The sequence below is a fragment of the Parus major genome, chromosome 2 (assembly GCF_001522545.3).
Source record: "Parus major isolate Abel chromosome 2, Parus_major1.1, whole genome shotgun sequence".
In the NCBI taxonomy this organism is placed as follows: Eukaryota; Metazoa; Chordata; class Aves; order Passeriformes; family Paridae; genus Parus; species Parus major.
The window spans coordinates 99,999,279-100,006,781 of NC_031769.1; positions in this window are offsets into that span (position 1 = coordinate 99,999,279).

Below are 7,503 nucleotides of genomic sequence, written 5' to 3' on the forward strand. Positions count from 1 at the left end.
TTATTTTTTGGGCAGATCAGCTCCCTGGTCAGGATCACCAGGTAACCAGAGAGCTGCATGTGCTGGCCAGAAGAAACAACTGCACTCCCAGATGAAAACAAGCATCCAAAACCAGAAAATCCAGCTCAGTTCTCTCAGGACTTGTTTGTTAAATTACAGACCCCATCTCCAGAAAGGCTGGACTGAACTTCCCAGCTCCCACCATGAGGGCAGGATAGTCCTGATCCCAGAGGTGCCAGAGGCCACAGAGGAGGAACAGACAGCCCCAGGAAGGTGCCCTGAGGGGACAGCCTGTATCTTACCAAGCGGCACAACTCTGCCCTTTCCATGTATGCTGGCCACTCCATAACCCAAAATCCCTACTAGCAAAAGCAAATCCATGCTTTCATGAGAGCACGGCTGCTGCTGGCCTCGCTAAACGCTACGTGTGCATGTGCTGCATGCCTGAGTACGTGCTGTGTCAGAAATGGTTATGCAAGAAATTGATGAAATGATGCACAATGTTGGGAGCTTCCAGGAGAGAAATAGCAATGTTTATAAATGTATAAGATGAGATTTCATCAGAAACAAACTATGTGGATATGGGATCTTGCTTCATTCTGCATTAAAAGCACGTGTGCCCCACTGTTGGATCCAATACACTTAACAAAGACAGGCAACAGACCTCACTCAAAATTAATTTAGCTGCCTGGTCTACAGAGTATGTGTATGAAAATTTATGGTGTGCCTCATCTTTTCCTGAATGTACATGATATGGTTTACCTATTCCTTAAGGTTATTACAAGAACATTTTAATCTGATTGAATTTAATTCAGTGCTTCATTGCCACTTACCTACAGCTCTAACAGTGAAATGGATACATCTTTTTATTCCAAGTAGCAGAGTTATTCACACAGAACCACATCCTCCAGACACAGGTATAGACAATTCCTATAAATATTAGATTATTCAGGAACATAAGAACAATGCAAGAATGTAGCCTAGACTTTGTATGTGGTGCCTGGTCTGTAGATTAGTATTTGTTGGACAATAATACTTACTATTCATTGGTTCTATTTTTTAGTTCTTATTCTTTATTAGCCTGACTTATTTTGCACAGTGGCCCACCATTTCATAGAATAATTTGTCTTTTCTGAAAGGGATCACGTGTTGAATTCTTTTTCTTTGTTTCTTTTTAGTATTGTATCACTATTTTTTAAAGTTTCAAATAAAAGCATGAGTGGAATAAAAGACAGTTAAATTACGTGGATACTAATAAGCAGCCTTTAAAGTCATAGCCAGTTGCCTAACCAAAGCACAAAGCATATGGGAAAGAAGGGGGGCTAAAACTGAAAACCAGCAATTCTGTGCTTTGATTGTTCAGGCTATATGGTTGAGGGAACATGAGAATAGAGATAGGAGGACAAACATCGGAAGCCTAGTGCAATTATTTGGATGCGTAGTGATGTTAAAAGACCCCCACCTGCATGTGTGGACCAATAAGGTATGCATTTAGACCTCTGTTCTTCTAAAAGCTTCTATTTGTGTTTGTTTCCACTATATTTGTACATCTAAAAGATCCAGGACCTGGTCCAACATAATTGCATCCACAGTCTTGTGTGAAAGACTGAGCATCCTTACTCCTAGAATCACAGGAGATCACTAAGAGCTCGGAGATGCTTATAAATCATGATCTTTCCAAGGCCCTGAGGTAGCAACAAACCATGCAAAAGGAGCTGTGTGAAGTGGGAATAGCTGCAAGAGCCCCTCCACCTCACTGAGCCTATTAGCAAAAGGGAAATGCACACAGCATTGACACCCAGCCTGCTCCACACTGAAACGCCCACACAACTGGATCACTCCTGCTTCCCAGTTTGTGCATTTTACTGAGGGACAATTATAGCTGGAAAACTGTTACATTTTTCACAACTGCAATTTGCTATTTTTCTGCTTTCATTTCTACTCAGGCAGATAAAGTAAAAAAACTTTCCTTTTCGGAGCCCGCATTTCTTTGCTCTGACACAGATTGTGGTATGTTGATGAAAAGACAACAGTTTTCTTTGTCCTTGCCCTGCTCCCAGAGCAAGCATTCAAATCTGATTTATCTTATCTGAGGGGAATACAGAAAGGACTGAGAAATGATGGTGCAACATGAAGTGATCTGATTTCCAGAGGAGAAGCAGGCCTCCACCCGCTGTGCTGTTCCATCGCTGCTGAGCAGTACATCAGGCAGCCAATCTGTATCAACAGCAGTAAGAAAGCATGGCAATTACAATGTGTTTTTCCCTGGTAGATCATAAAGGGATTGTCCCAGAAGGGTAAACATATCCTCTCCTCATCAGGAAACAGAACTGAACAGAATCTGGAATCATTTCAGTCTGAGATGCAAGGATGTCTTGCAGACAAAACACTGCTGAGCATCCCAGAAAGCTAGGTACCAAGACCTGACTGTATGACCTGAGACAAATAATGTAGATTTTTTTTTTTTAAATGCTCACTAATTTTAATTCCTCAGATGGGAGTCACATTTTTCTGCAGGCCTAATAAATATTTCTTAAAGATGCTTGATTGTATAAGAAGGGCTATGATCCCCAGGTCCCCTGCTTTATCCCCAGGCCTCTTCAGTAGCTTCACAGGCAGGATTTTGTGGTAAGTAAGACAAAATTTTTCTCTTGCAATTCATAGGCGTGATGAAAAAATATAATTTCTGGTTTAAATAATTGAAAAACATAGTTCACGTTAAAGTAGGGAGCTGACTAAAGCAGCTCAGAAAATTAGAAGCCAGTGAAAACAAAAGAATACCATAGAGAAAAATACAAAGAGAAACTTAACTGTAATTCAGAAGCCTTTGCTTAAGTTCAACAGCTCTTTTAGTTTCAGTTTCTGAATGTATGTGATAGGATTATTTGAGTTGAAAAATTATGAAAACTTATGTGGGTTAATTTTCATTTAATGCAGATCCATTCTGCAAAAAATTTCTTACAATGCCAGGGCCTTTCCAAGCAGATGTTTTATTTTACTTTTACAAAACCAAGCTGTTTAATCTTGTGACACAATCTACAGTTCAGACATAAAAGGATTTGGCATAGATACATATATATATATATATATATATATATATATGTGTGTGTGTGTGTTTGTATGTGTTTGTATGAGTAGACCTTAAGGTACACCCTAAGTATTTGAACACTAATATTCACATGCAGCAGAGAAATAGTAACAGGAGAATGTACAGTGTAGTTTGTATGATAAACTGTACTCCATTCTACCTAGCATTTCTTCAGCTGCAGCGATTTATTAAGTGTCCTTTACCAGCAGATAAATATTTCTTTACAAACAACTTATAAAACTTCTCTTGTTAACAGATCTCTCTAAGTGTTAAATGCCACCATATCGCTGAGGTGACACTCCCTCTATCATTGTAATAAAATATTTTTTTATCTCTGGATGTTTTGAATTGTCTTTGCTGTGTCCAAGTGTCTGAGGCTGTTTAGGCAAGTCGTGGTTCTTTAAACTCCAGCAGCAAGTGACTGCACTATAAAATAAAGCCCTTCTGTTAAGCAAGAGGTCAGGTCAGACCACAGGTCCCTTGGTGTTACCATCACAGAGAGAAAAAGGAGACTGAGTACCTACAACATAAATTCAAGGTATGAAAAGAGAGGACGTACAAAAGCAATGGACTCCATTCTTAAAGTCCATGTTGCACTAATGAAATACAGGAAAATTTCCTTGACACTTGGACTATGGAAATGTGCCTATTCCCACTCTCATTCATACCTTCTTGTAGGCAAGGTGCAAAGACTCCAAAACATTAAAACTTCAGATTTTGAAAATGAACACTTAAAGCCACTTCAGACCCAAAACAGATCTGAGCCAGCATCAAGGAGGCATAAAAGTGGGCTAAAGAAACCCAGTTGTTCACTTAACATAAAGGATTACAATGTTGGCATTGTTTTCTAAAACTAACATTTGCATAGAGAATTTTTCATTCCATGTCAAACGTGACAAATTTTAAATGCAGCCCATCACAACTCATGCTCAAGCTTGGACTGTTGCCACTTTTCCTGCTACAGAAGTAATGCTTTTAACTCTCATATGCACACATAAGCAGCAATACAACAACAGAGAAAGCTGAGGACAGGGCCTCCTTTCTGTTGCAAACAAGCACACCAAGAATATTTCCCTGCTGTTCTACCATATTAGACACCACCAAAAAATTATAGAACAGCCTCAGGAAACATCTCCTCCTTTCCTTTTTGTGGGAATGAATCTCCTTCTCTGCTTGCAAATTATTTTAGAAGCATTTAATTTGTAGATATTTAAATTTTTCATGAGTACACCTTTCAAAGTGAGATTCTGATAAGTTTTGCAAGAAATAAGTATGCCTATGAGATTTACGATTAAGGCACGGCCCACAGAAATAAAATGAGATAACCAGCATAATGCTAGTTCATGGCTGAGCTAGTACTGGAACTTGAGAGTCCTGCTCCTGAGTTCTCTGATGTTAGGTTGTGTGGATTTGAAAAGATAGACATCTTGGACTCCCAGAGGAAAGTGCTCCAGACGAAATCAATCACTGTCAGAAGTGGGTGAGATTCCACTGAAGTCATGCCAAGGGTGAGTTGAGCAATTCATCTTCAAAGAGGTTCATTGCATCTTATCTCCAGGAAGATATTAATGATATTAATGGCACATTTATGCAATGTAAGTTTCAACATGCAAATTATTAAGAGGTTTCTTCTAGTTGTTTGCACTTGCTTTCAGACAGAACTATGAAGGGTTTGTCACTAGCCCTACAACCTACCCCACTTCTGTTGAAATCAGAGGCAAAACTCCCACTGACTGCAGCAGAAAATTCCAGAACTGTATGAACTTGGACAAAAACCAAGAACAACCTGGTACTTGGTGGTAGAGGTTTGCTGCGAAATTGAAAAAAATAACAAGCAAAAGGATAAATATTGTCATCATCAAAGAATCATGGAATCACAGAGTGGGTAAAGTTGAAAGGGAGCACAGTGGGTCATCTGTGTTGGCAAAATGTAGGCTAATTGCCATCCTTTATTTAAGGACTGCCTTGCATCTTTGCTCCTGGGATATGAGCTATCCTGCTTATCACACTAGGAACCATTCCCAGTGCTTATATCTAGGGCTTTTCGCCAGTGAAGAAGGAATGCACAGCTCTTCAGAGCACGCTTCTATACTGTTAACATGCCCAAAACCAAGCATAAGCATGTCAAATAAGGTTTGGGAAGTTCATAAATAGCTACAGACTCATGTCAGACAGTAACAAAATGAGTAACAACAGTTTGGTAATGGCTGACCATGAAAGAAAGTGTGCAAGCAAACTCACTTCTTTTGAGGTCTTGGTTTCCCAATCTTAATGTTCAAGTGAGTGAGAGCTTGAGAGTAGTGGAGCACATTGCAGAGGGCCCTTTATATCCAATCATCTGTACTCCTCTTCCCCTCCTCCCATATTCCTTGGAGGTGTTAGCCCATAGGAATGTGGACCCTGTGGCGTTGCTAGAAACCAGTGGCCATGTTACTGTCTATATTCATAATATACAATTATAAAAAAGGCAGTAGCTAGAGCAAGACATGTTGTTTCACACTTTGTAAGTGAATTGTCAGCTCCCATTCACTGCTTTGTGTCTCTCTGTGTCCCCTATGGAAGAATGAAAATCCACAAGACCTATATGGATATGAACTTCTTCTTTCCAAACAATTCCATTCATCAGAGGCAGCTTGCTCCCATTTCACACACAACAATGCTCAGAAGAAAATTCTACTCCCAGGACATGCATCAATGCAGACTCATCGACCAGCTGCTGGCTTTGACCACATCAGCTTCCTCCAGATCTGGGAGAGACCAAAGTGAAAGCAGCAGCAGCAGCTGTCTGCCCCTAGATTCACAATGGAGGCAACCTCTGTAAAAGTTTCCTTTAAAAATATCTCAGGGAGTTTATCACTTGCATGATGAGCAGAGGAGAGGCCTTCATGTCAGACAATTACTACCAAATGTATTTTTTCTTCCTGTAATGTGATGGGAAACAGTTCATAAATTAAAGAGCAGGCTGAAGGGGATATTTTTAGTAACTTGATAGCTTTACAATCACTGAATTATCTGCCAGGAGTAAGGCACACACACGTGTGGTTATAATTGGAGTAGCTGCGATTATTCCAATGGGAAAACAGTTCCACAGGTCACCTGCACATGGGGTGTTTATTTGTGCACACATGTGTCCAACACAGAAACAGCAGTGCAAGGGTCAGCACACCTTGGCTATCTACTCCATGGTCCACATCTTCGCTTTCTATTTCCCTCCTGGAGCATCCCATACCACACGAGGCAATGCAGGTGTGAGTATGCCCCTTTTGACAGGTGTATGTCCCTTTTGCCAGGTGTGGCTGATAACCTCCACAGGTCTGTGATTCCTGCTGGTGCAGAAAGCAGTGCAAAGGGAAGGGGCTGAAAGGAGGGCTGGGAAAGGGGTGCTGGACTAGGACCACAAACAGTGGATGGAATAGAGATAAAGGGCTTCTGTCCTGCTGTTATTCCTCCCATTGCAGGAAGAAAAAGGACTTCTGTGTGCTGTTTGCCACAAGGTAATTGCAACTTTGTCCAAACACAAAAGCCAGGAGAGGAGGGAAGAGGTATGACCAGGGCAGTGATTGTCCCCCTGTACTCAGCACTGGTGAGGCCACAGCTCAAATCCTGTGTCTGGTTCCAGGCCCTTCAGTACAAGAAACACATTGAGGTGCCGGTGCACATCCAGAGAAGATGGTGAAGGGTCTGGAGAGCAAGTCCCACAAGAAGCTGCTGAGAGAGCTGGGATTCTTGAGCCAGAAGACAAGGCTCAGGGAAGACCACATCTCTCTCTACAATTATCTGAAAGGAAGATGTAGCCAGGTGAGGATAAGTCTCTTCTCCCAGGCAACCAGTGACAGGATGAGAAGACATACACAGCCTCATCCTGCACCAGGGAAGCTTCAGGTTGGACATCAGGAAGACCTTTCTCATGGGGAGTTGTTAAGCATTGGAATGGGGGGTGGTGGAGTCATTATCCCTGGAAGTATTCAAGGAACAAATGGATGTGGCATTCAGTGCCATGGTCTAATTGACAAGGTAGTGATGGGTCAAAAGCTGGACTTGATGTTCTCAGAGGTCTTTTCCAACCTAATTATTTCTGTGATTTTATGATCCTCTGGACATAGACCATGCAACTTCTTGGCACAGTTGCCTGTGACAGGCAAAGACACAAAAGGAGACAGAGCAGCCCTCTGCTACTCTGAGCAGTTACTCTCTCACTGTTTTCTAGACCCTAAATAGCATCTGCCACAGAAAACACAGAACTGTCTTTCAAAACCCTGGCAATTATCTTCCTACTTCTTGTACCAAGCACAGACACAGGAGAGGAAAGAAAGCCAGAATTCATCTTTTCTTTTCTTTTCTTTTCTTTTCTTTTCTTTTCTTTTCTTTTCTTTTCTTTTCTTTTCTTTTCTTTTCTTTTCTTTTCTTTTCTTTTC